Genomic DNA, 21110 nt, shown 5'->3' on the forward strand with positions numbered 1-21110 from the left:
CCTTGAAAGATGAAGATTCCTACTCAAACAAGGTTTCCTACTTGAAGTAGGAAAGTTAAATCCAAATGGCATCAAGTTTCAGCAACAAAGAAGTTTTCCAAGTCCAAGAAGGAAAAGGAATCCAAGATGAAGAAGGAGAAGAATTCCAAGTCAAGGGAGGATTGAGACATATTTTCCTAATGCTAGAAGGACTCCTAAGTGTTGTAGGACACAAATGAGAAGTTTCTAGAAAGTTTACATCAATGCCGTGAGTTTCATACAATTCCTATCAGTTTTGGGGCTTTCTAGAAGCCCTATCCTTAAATCCCTACATTGGTGCCGCACCCTAGCTTCTAGATGCCTAGTTCCTTGCCTTGCAAGGCATTCTAGAAACCTTATCACCTTATCCTATCCCTGCCGCACCTAGGAGCCCTTTTTCCTTGCAAAATCTGATTGTTTAGACCTATTTCCTTGTGGATTTGGGTTATCCAAATCCATATCTGATTACCCTAGGGTTTTAAGTGCCTATATATACTCCTATTAACCCCTAAATCAGATAACCACTCACCACAATTCAGAATTCACTCCAGAAATTCGTCCAAACTCTCTCCACACCTTTGCCGCACCATTCCCTTCTCCTAAACACTACTACATCCCTCCATAACCATGCATCCATACACCTAAGGTCCTAAACCTGTCCCTAGACCCTTGCCGCACCAAGGAGGAGGAGAAGGAAGCTCGGAAGTTCATGCAATTCAAGTTCGCGTCGCTGGAATTTCTAGGTGTTTCTTTTCCTTTGATTTCAATGTTTAAATTCAATTCTCTTTGTTTTGTGCGTATGAGGAACTAATCCCCCCCTTGGCTAGGGGGGGATTCGAAATACATGTTTATGCTTGCGTTATGATTTGATTACTTCTAATTGCGTTTCATAAGTTGTGAATTCAATTTACTTATCTATGTGGATTACATTGATTTGTGTGTGTTGGTTGAGAGTGCACGCTTAATTATCATGCATAAATTGAATGCTAGGATATAAGGAAATTTCACCTAATCGTTATGGAATTATATTCACAGGTAGTAAAGGTTGATGATCTCAATCGCGTTAAGTAAATTCTTGGCATAAGTTTCATGCAATCATAGTAACAAGTGCTTCGTCAATGCTTATGGTTTTCATAGAACTTAATGATTCTTGCTTGTATCTCTATTATGCAATCATGTAGGGGACTTGTGGGGAATGTTTTGGGTTGTCGTATGCAATCATCCAATTCAATAACGTTAGGAAAATCTGAGGGTTAATTTAAGCGGAACTAATTAACTTGGGGCATTGAGAATTCATGGTTTATTGAAAAGCAATTGGAAATCGTTTTGTATGCAAGTATAACATGTGTGGAGATGAACCCCTTAGCTAGCCTTCCATTCACCCATTTAAATCAAATTCGTTTTTACAATCTGTTCTAATTTACAAAGTTTGTTTTGTTTTTAAATTCGTCCAAAACCAATCCCCCTTTGTTTTAAAGTGTCAAATTAGTTAGTAAGTGTTTTACTTTGTGTTTTTAAGTGTTTTGATTCAAGTTAAAACCCAAATTCGTCCAATTTGGTGCTTAGTGTCCAAAACTGCCCAGATTGTGTTTTTAAGGCAGTTTTGAGTGTTTTGGTGCTGTTTTGAGTCTTTTGGTTTGTTTTGGTGTTTTAAAGTTTAGTTTTGCATTCTTTGAGTCTAGTTTAGTGTTTTAAACTTGTTTTTACATATTTGAGTCAGTTTTCAAGTGATTTTGCAATCCCTCCTAATCCCCGGTTTAGAACGATCCCTACTTACATACTTTGCTACAATTGATAAAAAGAGGGTTAATTTGAGTGTCAACATAATTTTCACATCACCACCAGATTGGAGCATTCCCTTCGAGCTTATGTGCGTTGCATCCGATTATGCTCTAGGCGCTGTTTTGGGACAAAGGAAGGACAAACAGCCACACGTCATATATTATGCCTCTCGGACCTTGAACGATGCTCAATTGAACTACTCCACAACGGAAAAAGAACTCCTTGCCGTTGTTTTTGCTTTAGATAAGTTTCGTTCTTATTTACTTGGTACTAAAGTAATAATTTACACTGATCATGCAGCATTGAAGTACTTGCTCACGAAGAAGGAGGCTAAACCAAGGCTTATTCGATGGATGCTTCTTCTCCAAGAGTTCGATATCGAAATCCGAGACAAGAAAGGAAGTGAGAACGTTGTGGCTGATCACTTGAGCCGTTTGGTGCATGAAGAAGATGTCATACCTATTCCAGAGACATTCCCGGATGAGCAATTGATGTCCCTAAAGGTTAGTGCACCTTGGTATGCCGATATTGTTAATTTTTTGGTGTCAAAACGTATTCCAAGTGAGTTCACTAGGCACCAACGTGATAAACTTAGGTATGATGCACGGTTTTATGTGTGGGATGATCCGTACTTATGGAAATTTTGCCCCGATCAGATTATACGTCGTTGTGTGCATGATTCTGAATGTTATTCAATTTTGAGTTTTTGTCACACATATGCATGTGGAGGGCACTTTGGCACACAACGCACAGCCCTCAAGGTGTTACAATATGGATTCTATTGGCCTAGTATTTTTAAAGATGCTAAAACTTTTTGCTTAACATGTCATAAATGCCAACGAATGGGTGGTATTAGTGCAAGGGACCAAATGCCGCAGGTTTCTATCCTAAATGTTGAAATTTTTTATGTTTGGGGTATTGATTTTATGGGTCCCTTCCCTTCATCGTATGGTTTCATGTATATTTTGCTTGCGGTTGATTATGTGTCAAAATGGGTGGAAGCCAAGGCCACCCGGACTAATGATTCTAAAGTGGTTGCAGATTTTATTAGAACTAACATTTTTGCAAGGTTTGGAATGCCACGAGTGATCATTAGTGATGGAGGGTCACATTTTTGCAATCGGACCATTGAAGCGTTATTGAGGAAATACAGTGTCACCCATAAGGTTTCTACACCTTACCATCCTCAAACGAATGGCCAAGCCGAGGTTTCCAACCGAGAGATCAAGCAAATACTTGAGAAGACCGTTGGGCCAACACGGAAGGATTGGAGCCTACGGTTAGATGATGCACTTTGGGCGTATCATACGGCGTACAAAACCCCCATTGGGATGTCCCCCTTCCGACTTGTCTATGGCAAGGCGTGCCATCTTCCCGTTGAATTGGAGCACAAAGCACTTTGGGCCATCAAGAAGTTTAACATGAACCTCGATGAAGCGGGAAGTCAAAGGCAATTTGCGTTCCTAAACTCTTCTCTTTGTTGTTAAATTCGTTTCTGCTATGTTAGGTTGTTTAGATGTTGTTTTGTTTGTTTGTTTGTTATTTGTGTGAGTCTATGCTTGAAACATTGAGGGCAATGTTTGATTTAAGTGTGGGGGGGTAACCAAAGTGTTTTGATGCAAATTCGTAGGGTTTTGTCACCCATAATTTCAAATGTTGTTTCTTGCTGTTTTTAAGCACTTTTAAGCTGTTTTGGTGTGTTTTAATGTGTTTTGAGTCAAAAATCCGAAAATCCCATAAAAATTTGAAAAATTTGTTTTAAAAAACCCAAAAAGAGTTGTTTTTGTGTGTTTGTTTGTGTCTTAGGGTACCTTCCAACACAATGATGAGGATTCGGTTTGTAATTGCATGACTGTTAAAGAGAGTTATAAACATGGATGAAAGTTTGATTTACTCTTTGTGTATGCTTGGTTGTGGTTATAACTTATGAATTCACATGTAATCATAATGAAAAAATCCGTTTTGTAACATGCTTGAAGGAAGTAACTCAACCTAAAGCTACAACCTTGTGAGACTTGAGCCTAAACGTTCATTTGGAGAGTTAAAATCTGTGCATTCTTTGTTTTCTAAAGTCGTTGCATGATCTCATTATTCTTTGCTTGGTTGGTACTTAGAAGGCGTTTCATCACTTAGAACCAAACACTAGAACTCATGCCCATTTCAGTCAAAACATGTCATTGATTTGCTTAACACATATTCAAGATTGAGTTGTGTAGTGTCCACCATAGCCCAAAAGCCGTATATCCCTATTCCATTATGTTTTGTAGGTGTTAACCCCGTTGAGCCTCGTTTAGCCTATTTCCCTTGTTAACCACATTATCCTCACCTAGCTTAGATTAGGACCATCCACACCCTTGTTCTTAAAACGTAGTAAAGCATAACGCAAGATGAATTCCTTTTGATCAATGTGTGCGGGAAACAAGTGTGGGGGAAGGATTAGTGATATAGGGATGTACCAAAGTCTTGAATGAGGCACGGAAAAGAAGAGAAAAAAATGAGAAAAGAAAGAAAAAAATTCGTGAAAAATAGAAAGAAAAAAGAAAAGTTGTGAAAAACATGCAAAATAGTTGAAATGCATGTGAAAAAGAGTTCCAAAGTGTTGTTTGTTGAAGAAAGGGTCCAAAGAGTTGCATTCGGCCCTAATTGATTGTTTGAGTCTTCCCTTCTGTTTTGAATTTGATTTCGGCATGCTAAAGTGAATTCTAAGTTTCGATTTCCATACTTTGCTTACTATTGTTTTAAAGAACGTTTGTTTTCCATATCCGTTTTTGTTAGCCAATACCTTAAGCCCCGTTACAACCCTTGACTTTAATCTTGAGTGTTGTGTATTTCAATTTGTGGAGTTTGAAATTGGTTTGAGCATATGGTGTCATTGGTTCTCGCATCTAAGTAGTAGCATTCCATTCATGAGATCATATTTATAAACATGTTATTAACTCCGGAAATTGCTTTCTTTGTTATACATATATGTGAGCATTCGTTTTTATTTTTACATCAATCTTCTCACATATAACTAGTGTAGGGTGTGTAGTTAGAAAATCTGAGTGAAAATAGAGTGCATATCTAGTAAGGAATTGAGGGATTCTCTAAGGCATGTTACTACATTCAAAACATTGTTTTAATTGGTTAAATGTGAACTAGTAAGTAGTGACTATGATTAAGTATGGGCTTAAGTGTAAAGATGGCTAAAATCTGTGGGAATGATGATTTTTAACATGTCATGTGCATTGGAAATCCCTGAGGCGATTGTTGGAAGGTTTAGGTTGTTTTACTTGTTTTATTTCGTTTTGTTCTTTTGTTTGGTTTTGTTTTGCTCGAGGACTAGCAAAAGCTAAGTGTGGGGGAATTTGATAGGAGCATATTTATGCGCCTTAGTTTAGCTTGTTCTTGTGCATTTATAGTGTTTTTGCTTAGTAAAGTAGTCTTTTAAGCTAGTTTTATGTGTTTTCAGGTTCTAAGGGCAAAATATGAAAAAGGATGCATTTTGGAGCCTTTTGGAGCAAAGTTGAGCTTGGAATGGATGTCATATGCTTGGAGCCAAGAGGATGGACGAAATTGAAGATTTAAAGATGATGTTTCCTACTTGAACAAGGTTTCCTAGTCGAAGTAGGAAAGTGCCTAAGTGAAGATGGAATCCTAGTTGAATTTGGATTCCAAGTCAAAATGGGTTTCCTAGTTGAATTAGGATTCCTTGAAGATGAAGATTCCTACTCAAACAAGGTTTCCTACTTGAAGTAGGAAAGTTAAATCCAAATGGCATCAATTTTCAGCAACAAAGAAGTTTTCCAAGTCCAAGAAGGAAAAGGAATCCAAGATGAAGAAGGAGAAGAATTCCAAGTCAAGGGTGGATTGAGACATGTTTTCCTAATGCTAGAAGGACTCCTAAGTGTTGTAGGACACAAATGAGAAGTTTCTAGAAAGTTTACATCCTTGCCGTGGGTTTCATGCAATTCCTATCAGTTTTGGGGCTTTCTAGAAGCCCTATCCTTAAATCCCTACATTGGTGCCGCACCCTAGCTTCTAGATGCTTAGTTCCTTGCCTTGCAAGGCATTCTAGAAACCTTATCACCTTATCCTATCCTTGCCGCACCTAGGACCCCTTTTCCCTTGCAAAATCTGATTGTTTAGACCTATTTCCTTGTGGATTTGGGTTATCCAAGTCCATATCTGATTACCCTAGGGTTTTAAGTGCCTATATATACTCCTATTAACCCCTAAATCAGATCACCACTCACCACAATTCACAAATCACTCCAGAAATTCGTCCAACCCTCTCCTCACTCTTGCCGCACCCACCAAACACCATTCCCCCTAGTTCTAAGTCTTGCCGCACCATCCCCATCCCCTAAACACTACTACATCCATCCATAACCATGCATCCATACACCTAAGGTCCTAAACTAGTCCCTAGACCCTTTGCCGCACCAAGGAGGAGGAGAAGGAAGCTCGGAAGTTCATGCAATTCAAGTTCGCGTCGCTGGAATTTCTAGGTGTTTCTTTTCCTTTGATTTCAATGTTTAAATTCAATTCTCTTTGTTTTGTGTGTATGAGGAACCAAACCCCCCTTGGCTAGGGGGGGATTCGAAGTACATGTTTATGCTTGCGATATGATTTGATTACTTCTAATTGCGTTTCATAAATTGTGAATTCAATTTACTTATCTATGTGAATTACATTGATTTGTGTGTGTTGGTTGAAAGTGCACGCTTAATTATCATGCATAAATTGAATGCTAGGATATAAGGAAATTTCACCTAATCGTTATGGAATTATATTCACAAGTAGTAAAGGTTGATGATCTCAATCGCGTTAAGTAAATTCTTGGCATAAGTTTCATGCAATCATAGTAACAAGTGCTTCGTCAATGCTTATGGTTTTCATGGAACTTAATGATTCTTGCTTGTATCTCTATTATGCAATCATGTAGGGGACTTGTGGGGAATGTTTTGGGTTGTCGTATGCAATCATCCAATTCAATAACGTTAGGAAAATCTGAGGGTTAATTTAAGCGGACCTAATTAATTTGGGGCATTGAGAATTCATGGTTTATTGAAAAGCAATTGGAAATCGTTTTGTATGCAAGTATAACATGTGTGGAGATGAACCCCTCAGCTAGCCTTCCATTCACCCATTTAAATCAAATTCGTTTTTACAATCTGTTCTAATTTACAAAGTTTGTTTTGTTTTTAAATTCGTCCAAAACCAATTCCCCTTTGTTTTAAAGTGTCAAATTAGTTAGTAAGTGTTTTACTTTGTGTTTTTAAGTGTTTTGATTCAAGTTAAAACCCAAATTCGTCCAATTTGGTGCTTAGTGTCCAAAACTGCCCAGATTGTGTTTTTAAGGCAGTTTTGAGTGTTTTGGTGCTGTTTTGAGTCTTTTGGTTTGTTTTGGTGTTTTAAAGTTTAGTTTTGCATTCTTTGAGTCTATTTTAGTGTTTTAAACTTGTTTTTACGTTTTTGAGTCATGTCCAAGTGATTTTGCAATCCCTCCTAATCCCCGGTCTAGAACGATCCCTACTTACATACATAATTTTCACATCACTAGGGTGAGTATGGACGAATTGTCTGCATGAATGATGAATATGGGAGGTTCAACCCTTTGCCAAGGGTTGTAAACATGTATATATAGGCCCCAAAAACCCTAGAGAATCAGATTAGGCAGTGGGGAAATGCACAGCAAGGAGGGTGAATTTGTGGTGTGCAATGGTCCAAGGATGAAAATGGAGCAATGATGCAAAGTACGGAGGGTAAAATGGAGTGGTATTTCAGCTAGGGAGCATGAATGATTGTGTTCATTGCATGGAAATGAAAAGGGGAGGTGAAATGTTTCAGAAATTAGTTAAAGGTGCAGCAACATGTGTTGCACAAGGCATTGGATCCCAAATGTGGATGATGGAGCATCAATTGGTGCATGGAATGGTTGTGAAATCTGATGGGTGAAGGGAACAAGAGGTATGCAGCAATTGAGTGTGATAATTGAGTGTATTGAGGCATGAAATCAGAAATATTTTAGGGGACAAGGATGATTAAGCATGCATGGGAATCCAAAGGGAATGCTATGTGGATTGCATGGCAAGGATGTGTGTCCTTTTGTGGCTGAGTTCTTGATCCTTTGTACACTAATTCTTCACATTCTTAGCCTCTTTAAGTCTTCAATTTCGTCCAAACCTTGGTTCCAAATATGTGACATGCATTCCAAGCTCCATTTTGCTCCAAAAAGCCACAAAATGCATCTTCTTGCCTACCTTGTCCTTAAAATCTGAGAACACACGAAAATGACTTTAAACATTAAAATAACTAAGGAAACACGACATAAATGCACAAGAACAAGCCAACTAAGTCGCATAAATATTTGATGTGAAAATTACTTGACACACAAATTAAACCCTATTGATGACAATTGTAGTAATGATGTAAGTAGGGATCGTTCTAGACCGGGGATTAACTAGGGATGCTAATCAACAAATATAAGACTCAAAAACAATAAACTAGACTCTATAAACTCAAAACTAACTTAAAACACTCAAAACAGCAAATAACAATAAAAAAGATTCAATTCTAGACCTAACAAGTGATTTGGACGAAAATATAACTTTAAAAGACTCAAAAGATTTAAAGGAAACAAGTTTTGACTCTAAAAGCAAGACTTAAAAGCAAGGGGTTTTGTTTTGACGAAAATTGAACTTTAAAACTTTAAACTTTGAAAATAAACTTAAAACAAAACAGATTGTGATGAAATAGAATGATGAGAAACTAGTTAGAGGGTTCCTTATCCACACATGAACATATGCATATAATTTGATTCCCAGTTATGACTTCAACAAACGATGAATGACAATGTTCCAAGTTAATTAGGTCCGCTTAAATTAACTCTTAGATTTCCCTAGATTCATTGGATTGAATGGAATACGCATTACAACCAAATTATTCCTCATCAAAGTCCCTAACTATGGAATACGCATGATAGAGACATTCAACAAAGATCATTAAGTTCAACGGAAATCATAAACATTGACTAGGCATTCATAACTATGGAATACGCATGTTAATCCAGCCTAGGGTTTACTTAAACACAATCGTGACTAGCGATCTTTACTACTCATGAATATAAGTTCATAATGATTAGGTGAAATTCCCTTATATCCTAGCATCAAGTTTAGGCATGCAAATTAAGTGTCGACCCTCAACCCACATACATAAACAAGTTCTTAATCAAAACAGAAAAGTAAACCACATATAAAGTTCATGAATTCATAACTGGAGTAAAACAAATCATAACCAACATATGTCCATGGCTTCAAATTTGCCTCTAACTAAAAAGAAATTAGTTCCACATGTTTAACATAATTGAACAGCAAGTTAAATTAAACATGAACATAGAATTAAAAGAAGAAAGAATTCCAAACACTCTAATAGTTGCAGATTGCATAAGTACGGCACTACTCCTCCTCTCCTTCAATGGTGGCGGCACAAGGTGGTTATGGTGGTTGAATGGTTGGTTATATGGAGGAATGGATGGGGAAGGTTTAGATATGTAGGGAGAGGCAAGGGAAGGCTTGGAGAATGGTTAATTTCTGGATGATTTGAATAAGGTTGCTGCCATGGTATTTATAGGAAAAGGATGGACTTGTTTAACACAAAATTCTGGTGGAATTGAGTAGGTGAGCACGGCAAAGAGTGGGAATTGTTGGTGGGTTAGGTATTGAGTCATCCATTCACATGTCATGGTGAGTTAAGCATTGCATCATCCACTCACATGTCATGGTGATTTAAGCATTGCATCATCACTCAAATTTCTGGTGAAAGTGAATCAATGCCCACGGCATTGAAGAATTTCTTGGTTTTGAGTGAAGTTTTGGTCAATCCTTCTAGAAATTTATCCCTTCTTGCAACTTGTATTTGTTTCACCAGATTTTTAGCATGTTCATAGCCTCTTTTGTCTTCAAATTCGTCCATCCTCATGCCTTCATGCTTGCACAATCCAATCTTAGCCCAAAAATGCTCTAGAATGTTCCAAATTGCTTGTTTTTGCATACTTTGACACTAAAACCTGAAATTGCACGAAAATAACTTTAAACACTATAATTATCATAGTTTAGCTAATTAAAAGCAAGAAAACAAGCTAACTAAGTCGTATAAATATGCTCCTATCAATATGCTCCTATCAAATTCCCCCACACTTAGCTTTTGCTAGTCCTCGAGCAAACAAAGAAATAAAACGAAACGAAACAAATACAACACAACCTAAACCTTCCAACATTTGCCTCAGGGATTTCCAATGCACATGACATGTTAAAGATTATCATCCCCACAGATTTGAGTCATCTCTACACTTAAGCACATACTTAATCATAGTCACTACTTACTTGTTCACATTAATCAATTAAAACAATGTTTTGAATGTAGTAACATGCCTTTAGAGAGTTCGCTCAAGTCCTTACAAAGTATGCACTCAATTTTCACTCAGATTTCTAACTACACCCCCTATACTAGTCATATGTGAGAAGATTGATGTAAACATGAAAACGAATGCTCACATATATGTATTACAAAGGAAGCGATTTCTGGAGCATGTTTAGATATGATCTCATGAATGGAATGCTACTACTTAGATGCGAGAACCAGTGACACCATATGCTCATATCAATTTCAAACTCCACATATTTAAACGCATGACACTCAAGATGAAGTTAAGGGTTGTAACGGGGCTTGGGGTGATGGCTAACAAATGAAGGTAAGGGAAAACAAACGTTCTTAAAGCAATAGCAAATAAAATAATGAACTTGAAATTAGAATTCACTTAGATTGCAGAAATCAACTTTTAGACGTAAGGGAAAGATTTAAACAACTCTTCGGGTCAAATTCAACTTTTTTTTTTTTTTTTTCTTTCCACCCGTGCCTATGGCCTACTACTTACATGAGAAACACTTCCCCCACACTTATTTTCTGCCATACATAATCACAAGGAATTCAATTTGAATCATGCTTTACTATGCTTTAAGAACAAGGGTATGGATGGTCCTAATCTAGGCTAGGTGAGGATAACGTGGGTTAACAAAGAACGTAGGCTAACAAGGCTCAATGGGGTTAACTTAAACAAATAATGAAGTAGGATACACGGCAATTTGGCTTTGGTGGTGGTAACTACACAACTTCATCTTGAATATGTGTTATGCAAATCAATATCATGCTTTGAATGAAATGGGCATGAGTTCTAGCATTTGGAACTAAATGATGAAACGCCTTCTAAGTAGTAACCAAGCAAAGAATAATGAGATCATGCAACGACTTAGAAAACAATAATGCACAGATTATCAACTCTCCAAATAACGTTTAGGATCAAGTCTCACAAGGTTGTAACGTTTGTTTGAGTTCCTTCCTTCAAGCATGTTACAAAAACTAATTTTTCCTTTATGATTGCATGTGAATTCATAAATTATAACTACAACCAAGTATAAACCAAAGAGCATATCAAACTTTCATCCATGTTTATAATTCTCTTTAATAGTCATGTAATTAAAGACCAAATCCTCATCATTGTGTTGGAAGGTACCCTAAGACACAAAATAAACAAACAAAAACAACTCTTTTTGGGTTTTTCAAAACAATTTTTTTTTCAAATTTTTATGAAATTTTCGGATTTTTATGTCAAAACATACTGAAACACTCCAAAACAGCTTAAAAACACTTAAACAGCAAGGAACAACACTAGAAGTAATGGGTGATAATTTTCTACGAATTTTCATGCAAAACAGTAGTTAAACATACTGAAACACTCCAAAACAGCTTAAAAACACTTAAACAGCAAGGAACAACACTAGAAGTAATGGGTGATAATTTTCTACGAATTTTCATGCAAAACAGTAGTTACCAATTCCCCCACACTTAAATCGAACATTGTCCTCAATGTTTCAAGCATATACTCACACCAAAAACAAGCAAATAACAAACGACAAATAAACATGACAAATATGGCAAAGTAAAAACCAGACAGGGTAGAGTTTAAGAACGCAAATCTGGTTTTGGAGATAGTTGATCTTGTTGACTTTCCACAGCTTTGATCTTGAATTGGATTGGAATTGTATGGCGAAGCTTTGCTCTTTGGCGATGTTGCAATTCCTTATTTGTTCTCCAAGCAGATGTGGCAGCTTCTCTAGTTCTTCATCTCAGACTCCTTCTGCTGGGTTGATTATGCAAGCTGCATTCTTCTCTGCTTGTTTCTTCTGCACGACGGGCAGGCATGAGGGAAAGGTGTTGGTCTGTTTCTTTCTTCAATCTTTCCAAGTGCCCACCTCTTGCTTTCTTTCTCCTTGTCCCTAGTTGAGGATGAATCAGCACGTTGTCTCCACATGCTTCGAGGTATCATCTTCACTTCCCTTATACGTGAGAGACGAAGAGGAAACACAAGATGATGAGTACTCGAGAGCAGGTGCTGGCTGGAGAAAGGACAGGGAGAAAGCATGATATGAGATACTCGTGCTCTCAACCTTTATGATATGAAATACTTGTGCTCTGGATTGGTTGTTTGCAGGGGTATCCCAGGGGATGAGAAATACAGAGTGACTCGAGAGGGTTTGTTGGAAAGCCATTTCAGAGAGGATGAAGGGTTAAGTGAGGCTGAAAGTTGGGTGAGGCTGCTTCACTTTGAAGTTCAACATTTATAGAATTTTCTTAATGGCTAGAAAGGCATTGTTCCATTACTCGCGTCGGCCATCCTGGGATAATTTAACAGTAGTTTTCACGTGCATTCTGCTTCTCCAGAAAATTTCGACAGATTGCGCGAGATTTACGCAAAGCAGATGTGCAATTTGACAGATGCTGACACGTCTCGATAAAGCAGAAGCCTCTTTAATATCCGGAATTTGCGCTTCGAGTTCTGAGCTTCGTTGAGGGCAGAGATTGCATGTGACAAGTGCTGACGAGGCTGAGAGAGACAGGTGGTTGGAATCGGCGCTTCGACAGACTGCCCGTGATTTTCGCAAAGCTGAGTTGCGTGTGATGGGTGCTGACGAGGCTGAGAAAGCTGACAGTCTTCGATATCTGGAATTGGTGGTTTGTGAGCAAGCCCAACTTTTGAGAAAGCTGGCGCCTCTTCGATCTCTGAATGACTTCTTCGATTTCTGAGCTCACCTCTTCGATCTCTAAAATCCCATCGCGTGCTGATTTTTATAGAGGTATGCAGGATGTTCAAAGCACTCTTAAATTTCTGCCTGTAAAAACTCCCGTTTTGCACTTCTACGATCTTGACTTGTCCGATCTCCTCTTTCTTTAACACCTCTGAAAAAATGTCTGGCCCTTCTGACCGTCGTTTTGACTTGAACCTTGGTGAAAGAGCAGCCCCTCCTTCTCCAGACAACATATGGCGTCCGTCTTTCATATCCCCTACTGGTCCTCTCACCGTTGGGGATTCGGTGATGAAAAATGACATGACCGCTGCGGTGGTGGCCCGGAACCTTGTCACCCCCAGAGATAACAGACTGCTCGCTAGACGGTCTGAAGAATTGGCGGTTAAGGAGTCTCTGGCTCTTAGCGTGCAGTGTGCGGGTTCTGTGCCCAACATGGCCCAACGCCTATTTGCTTGAACCCATCATGTTGAATCGTTGGCGGCTGAAATACTGAGTTTTAAAGAGGAGATTAGAGGACTCAAGCATGAAAATAAACAATTGCACAAGCTTGCACACAATTATGCCACAAATATGAAGAGGAAAATTGACCAGCTGCATGAATCTGATGGTCAGATTTTACTTGTGATGTGAAAATTGACTTGACACACAAATTAAACCCTATGGATGACAATTGTAGTATATGAGCAAATAGGGATCGTTCTAAACCGGGGATTAACTAGGGATGCTAATCAATGTGAAACTGACTTAAGAACATAAAAACATAATGTAGAACACTAAACTAGACTCAATTAATGCAAAACTAGAGTTTAAAACACTTAAACCAACCAAAAACTCAAAACAGCAAATAAAAGACTCAAAACTGCCTCAAAACCACTTTCTGGGCAGTTTTGAGTACCTAACACTAATTTGGACGAAATTGGACTATAACTTGACTCAAAGCACTTAAAAACACAAGCTAAATTGATTTCTAACTAATCTAACACTTTAAAATAAATGGGGGAATGATTTTGACGAAAATTGAAACTTTAAAACTTAAACTTTGAAAACAAACTTAAAGCAAAACAGATTGTGATGAAATAGAATGATGAGAAACTAGTTAGAGGGTTCCTTATCCGCACATGAACATATGCATACGATTCAATTTCCAATTACTCTTTCAACAAACCATGAATGACAATGCCCCAAATTAACTAGATTGCACCAATTAATTCTCAGATTTCCCTAGATTCATTGAATTGAATGGAATACGCATTACAACCAAATTATTCTTATCAAGGACCCTAACTATGGAATACGCATGATAGAGACACATATCAAAGATCATTAAGTTCAATGGAAATCATAAGCATTGACGAGGCATTCATAACTATGGGATACGCATGTTACTCTTGCCTAGGATTTACTTAACGCAATCGTGACTAGCGACTTTTACTACTTATGAATATAAGTTAATAACGATTAGGTGAAATTCCCTTATATCCTAGCATCAAGTTTATGCATGCAAATTAAGTGTCGACCCTCAACCCACATACATAAACAAGTTATCAATCAAATAGATAAGTAAACCACATTCATGATTTATGAAATCATAATTGGAAGAAATCAAATCATATAAAACATATGTCCATAGCTTCAAATTCGCCTCTAACTAAAAAGGAATTAGTTCCACATGTTTAACATAATTGAAAAGCAATTTAAATTAAACATGAAAACAGAAACAAGAGAAGAAAAAACTCTTAAAACTCCCAAAGATGCAGATGGCTTGCGCACAAGGCCCTCATTCATCAATGGAATGCACGACAAGGCTCTCCTTCTTCTCCAAAAGGTGCGGCAGAGATGTGTATGGCTGTAGGATGGGGTTTTGTGATGTAGAATGGTGATTAGGGTTGCGGCAAGGTGTGTTTGAATGGTGTGAAGGGGTGGTGACGAATTTAGGCTTAAAACACATATATATAGGCACCACAAACCCTAAAGAAATCAGGTTAGACAATGGGCTAGGGTTTAGGTGCGGCTAGGGTTAGAGATGGGCCTTCTAGAATGCCTTGCAAGGCAAGGAAATAGGTGTTCTAGAAGGCTAGGTGCGGCTGATTAGTGGGCTAGGGTTAGGGTTTGTAGATAGGGCTTCTAGAAAGCCCAAAACCAAGAATGGAAACTCTCGAAAATGGAAACCTCTAAGAATAAAAACTTCCAACTTTAGAAACTTTGGTTGCCAATTCCGACTTCTTTGTTCTTCACTTTCATTTCTTCATTTCTTAAGCTCCTTTGACCTTCAAACTCGTCCATTCCTTGTGCTCCATAAGCATACACTCCATTCCAGCTCAATTTTGCTCTCAAATGCTCCAAATTGCATCATTTTATGTAATATGCTCTTAAAACCTGAAAACACATGAAACTAACTTAAAAGACTACTTTAAACTAAGAAAACATAACTAAAATGCATAAGAACTAGCTAACTAAGGCGCATAAATATGCTCCTATCAACTTGATCATCGGAGGTTTGTAGGTTTGTTCCAACAGCATTTGCCATCGTCTTCTGAGGCTGTACCGCGTAGTGAAGCTCCAAATGATCAACCTCCGGTACCTCCTCCATCTGTGGCTCCACCGACTGCTGAGATTCCGCCGACTACTGAGACTTCTCCCAAGCAACCATTGTGAAGGCTCCCTCTTGTCTTATGCTGTGTTTCTTTATTTCCCAGTTTCCTGTTCATTTCCATGAATTTTAATGTTAAAATCCTTTGCATATTTGTTAATGTTTCAAAATAGAAAGTCATACCCCAAAAATAATTAAACAAGTAAATATATTAACAATCAAGCAAAATAAATGGGTTGCCTCCCTTGAAGCGCTTACTTTAACGTCTTCCAGCCGGACGATGCCACATTGATCAACCCTTATGGGAACCCACGGCATGCAGTGGGATCTCCTCCACAACATGCTCCACAAAGTGCTCGTAGTACGGCTTCAAGCGATGTCCATTCACCTTGAATTCTTGCCCGGTTCTCAAGCTCTTAATTTGGACTGCACCATGCACAAAAAGATTAGTAACAACAAACGGGCCAACCCACTTGGAACTTAACTTACCAGGGAATAGACGAAGACGGGAATTGAACAACAACACTTTCTGCCCAATTTCGAAAGTCTTGCTTCGAAGCATCTTATCATGGAATGCCGTGGTCTTCTCTTTGTAAATTCTAGCATTCTCATAAGCTTCATGCCTTATCTCATCAAGTTCACTCAATTGAAGCTTTCGATGAATTCCAGCTTGGTCCACATTCAAATTGAAGGTCTTGATGGCCCAATGAGCTCTATGTTCTAATTCCACGGGAAGATGGCAAGGCTTGCCATACACAAGTCGAAAAGGAGACATACCAATGGGGGTTTTGTAAGCCGTTCGATACGCCCATAATGCATCATCCAACCGTAAGCTCCAATCTTTTCTATTTGGCCCAACGGTCTTCTCCAAAATCTGTTTGATCTCACGATTCGACACCTCGGCTTGGCCATTGGTTTGGGGGTGGTAAGGTGTGGAGACCTTATGCGTCACATGGTACTTCTTGAGTAATGCCTCAATGGTACGGTTGCAAAAATGAGACCCGCCATCACTGATTAGCACCCTAGGCATCCCAAACCTAGAAAAGATATTAGTTTTCACAAAATCTGCCACAACTTTAGAATCGTTAGTTCGAGTGGCTTTCGCTTCCACCCACTTGGAAACATAATCAACGGCAAGTAATATGTAAGTGAAACCAAAAGATGAAGGAAAAGGACCCATAAAATCGATACCCCAAACATCAAAGATTTCAACAACAAAGATGGGTACCTGCGGCATTTGATATTTTTGGCCAATATTACCTGTCCTTTGTGATGTGAAAATTAACTAGCACTCAAATTAAACCCTCGTTTTATCAATTGTAGCAATGTATGTAAGTAGGGATCGTTCTAGACCGGGGATTAGGAGGGATTGCAAAATCACTTGGAATTGACTCAAAAACGTAAAAACAAGTTTAAAACACTAAAATAAACTCAAAGAATGCAAAACTAAACTTTAAAACACCAAAACAAACCAAAAGACTCAAAACAGCACCAAAACACTCAAAACTGCCTTAAAAACACAATCTGGGCAGTTTTGGACACTAAGCACCAAATTGGACGAATTTGGGTTTTAACTTGAATCAAAACACTTAAAAACACAAAGTAAAACACTTACTAACTAATTTGACACTTTAAAACAAAGGAGGATTGGTTTTGGACGAATTTAAAACAAAACAAACTTTGTAAATTAGAACAGATTATAAAAACGAATTTGATTTAAATGGGTGAATGGAAGGCTAGCTAAGGGGTTCATCTCCACACATGTTATACTTGCATATAAAACGATTTCCAATTGCTTTTCAATAAACCATGAATTCTCAACGCCCCAAGTTAATTAGGTCCGCTTAAATTAACCTTCAGATTTTCCTAACGTTATTGAATTGGATGATTGCATACGACAACCCAAAACATTCCCCACAAGTCCCCTACATGATTGCATAATAGAGATACAAGCAAGAATCATTAAGTTCTATGAAAACCATAAGCATTGACGAAGCACTTGTTACTATGATTGCATGAAACTTATGCCAAGAATTTACTTAACGCGATTGAGATCATCAACCTTTACTACTTGTGAATATAAGTCCATAACGATTAGGTGAAATTTCCTTATATCCTAGCATTCAATTTATGCATGATAATTAAGCGTGCACTCTCAACCAACACACACAAATCAATGTAATTCATATAGATAAGTAAATTGAATTCACAACTTATGAAACGCAATTTGAAGTAATCAAATCATATCGCAAGCATAAACATGTATTTCGAATCCCCCCCTAGCCAAGGGGGGGTTTAGTTCCTCATACACACAAAACAAAGAGAATTGAATTTAAACATTGAAATCAAAGGAAAAGAAACACCTAGAAATTCCAGCGACGCGAACTTGAATTGTGTGAACTTCCGAGCTTCCTTCTCCTCCTCCTTGGTGCGGCAAGGGTCTAGGGACAGGTTTAGAGCCTTAGGGGTATGGATGCATGGTTATGGAGGGATGTAGTAGTGTTTAGGGGAAGGGAATGGTGCGGCAAAGGTGTGGAGAGAGTTTGGGCGAATTTCTGAAGTGAATTGTGAATTGTGGTGAGTGGTGATCTGATTTAGGGGTTAATATGAGTATATTGATGCGAAATAGATAAGCACACAAATTAAACCCTCTTTTTGTCAAATTGTAGTAAAGATGTAAGTAGGGATCGTTCTAAACCGGGAATTAGGAGGGATTGCTAAACACTTGGAAACTGACTTAAGAACATAAAAACAAAGTTTAAAACACTAGACTAGACTCAAAGAATGCCAAACTAAAGGTTAAAACACTTAAACAAACCTAAAACTCAAAACAGCAACCTAATGACTCAAAACTGCCTAAAAACCACTTTCTGGGCAGTTTTGAGAACCTAACAAGAACTTGGACGAATTTGGGTGAAAACTTGAATCAAAACACTTAGAAACACAAATCAAAACATATTCTAACTAATCTAAGACTTCAAAATAAAAGGGGATTTGTTTTGGACGAAAATTGAAAACAAAACAGAAACTTAAAACTAAAACAGATTGTAAAACGTTTTTGGATGAAAAGGATGGATAAAAGGCTAGTTAGGAGGTTCTTCTCCACACATGTCACACTTGCAAACAAAACGATTTTCAGTTGTTCTTCCAATAAATTATGAATACTCAACGCCCCAAATTAACCGTGAATTGCACTAATTAACCCTCAGTTTTTCCACAAGTTATTAGGTTGGATGATTGCATACGACAACCCAAAACATTCCCTACAAGTTCCCTACATGAATTGCATAATAGAGATACAAGCACGAATCATTATGTTCTATGAAAAACATAAGCATTGACGAAGCATTTGTTACTATGAATTGCATGAAACTTATGCTAAGAATTCATTCAACGCGATCGTTTTCAAGCGACCTTCACTACTTGTGATTATAAGATTGTAACTATTAGGTGAAACTCCCTCATAATCTAGCATCATATTCATGCATGAAAACTAAGCGTGCACTCTCAATCAACATACACAAATAAGTTATCAATCAAATAGATGAACGAATTGAATCCACAACTTATGAAATAACAACTGAATGAAATCGAATCAAATTGCAAGCATGTACATGGTCTCGAATTACCCCCCAACTAAGGGGGTTTAGTTCCTCATACTCACAACATAAAGTTTATTGAATTGAAACATCGAAGACATAAGAAAGATTACACCTAAAACGCCCAAGAATTCCACTTTGAATTTCTGACTTCAAGCTCCTCTTTCTTCTTCTCCTTGCTGCGGCAGAGAGGGTTTAGGGTGTTTTTGGATGTGATTTTGGTTTTAGAATGGAGTTAGGATAGTATGGTGGTGCGGCAAAGGGGTAAGGATGGTGTATGGAAGTGTAGAATGGTGTATGGAAGTGTAGAATGGTGTATGGAGGTGGATGGTAGCTTCGACAAGGATGGGAAGTGGCTGGAATGGATGAATGATAGGAGCATATTTATGCGCCTTAGTTAGCTAGTTCTTATGCATCTTTGTTATGTTTTCTTCGTTAAAGTAGTCTTTTAAGCTACTTTCTTGTGTTTTCAGGTTTAGCGGACGTATTACATGAAATGATGCAATTTGGAGCTTTTGGAGCAAAAAGTGAGCTTGAATTGAAAAGGACATGCTTGGAACGCAAGGTTGGGATGGAATTGAAGAGTTGAAGATTTGAGGTTTCCTACTTGAAGTAGGAAAGCTAAGCCTAAAAGTTTCCATTTTGGGTCGATCTTTCCTAAATCGGAATGTGCAACCAAAGTTTCTAAAAGTTGGAAGTTTCTATTCTTGGAGGTTTCCATTTTCGAGATTTTCTATTCTTGGCGTTGGGCTTTTAGATGACCTAAACCCAAATTTCCTTGTGGACCTTCAACCCATGCCGAACCCTAGGGCCTAATCATCTAAAATCTGCCATGTTAAACCCTAGTCCATTCCTCCTAAACCCAAGCCGCACCTTTCCACCTAGAAGCCCTATTTTACAAACCCTAAACCCTAGTCCACTTAAGTAGCCGCACCTAACCCTAGCCCAATCTGATTTATTTAGGGTTTTAGGTGTCTATATATATGTATTTTTACACCTAGCCGCAACTCTTCTTCCCTCTCCATAAAATCAGAAAATCATCTCCCCCTTTGCCCACTTTGCCGCAGCCACCATCACCCAAAACCACCCTTTGCCGCAGCCTTTGATCCATTCCAGCCACCATCCTCCTCCTTTAGACACCATTCCACACCTCCAGATCCCTTTCCCCACCTTGCCGCAGCCACCATCAACCAAAATCCTTCCTTGCCGCAGCCATTCATCCATTCCAGCAGCCATTCATCCATTCCAGCAACTACCACCCTTTGCCGCACCACCATACACCTCCCTTACCCTTTGTAGAACCACCATATCATCCCAAATCCATCCCTAAACCGAAATCACATCCAAACAGCCCCTAAACCCTCACTGCCGCAGCAAGGAGAAGAAGAAAGAGGAGCTTTCTGTGCAGATTTCTAAGTGGACTTCTTTGGCATTTTAGGTGTAATCTTTCTTATGTCTTCGATGTTTCAATTCAATAAACTTTGTGTTGTGAGTATGAGGAACTAAACCCCCTTAGTTGGGGGGTGATTCGAAACCATGTACATGCTTGCAATTTGATTCGATTACATTCAGTTGTTATTTCATAAGTTGTGGATTCAATTCGTTCATCTATTTGATTGATACTTATTTATGTATGTTGATTGAGAGTGCACGCTTAGTTTTCATGCATGAATATGATGCTAGATTATGAGGGAGTTTCACCTAATAGTTATAATCTTATAATCACAAGTAGTGAAGATCGCTTGAGAACGATCGCGTTGAATGAATTCTTAGCATAAGTTTCATGCAATTCATAGTAACAAATGCTTCGTCAATGCTTATGTTTTTCATAGAACGTAATGATTCTTGCTTGTATCTCTATTATGCAATTCATGTAGGGAACTTGTAGGGAATGTTTTGAGTTGTCGTATGCAATCATCCAACTTGATAAATTCTGGAAAAACTGAGGGTTAATTAGTGCAATTCACGGTTAACTTGGGGCGTTGAGTATTCATA

This window comes from Malus domestica, chromosome 12, assembly GCF_042453785.1.
Source record: "Malus domestica chromosome 12, GDT2T_hap1".
Taxonomy (NCBI): Eukaryota; Viridiplantae; Streptophyta; class Magnoliopsida; order Rosales; family Rosaceae; genus Malus; species Malus domestica.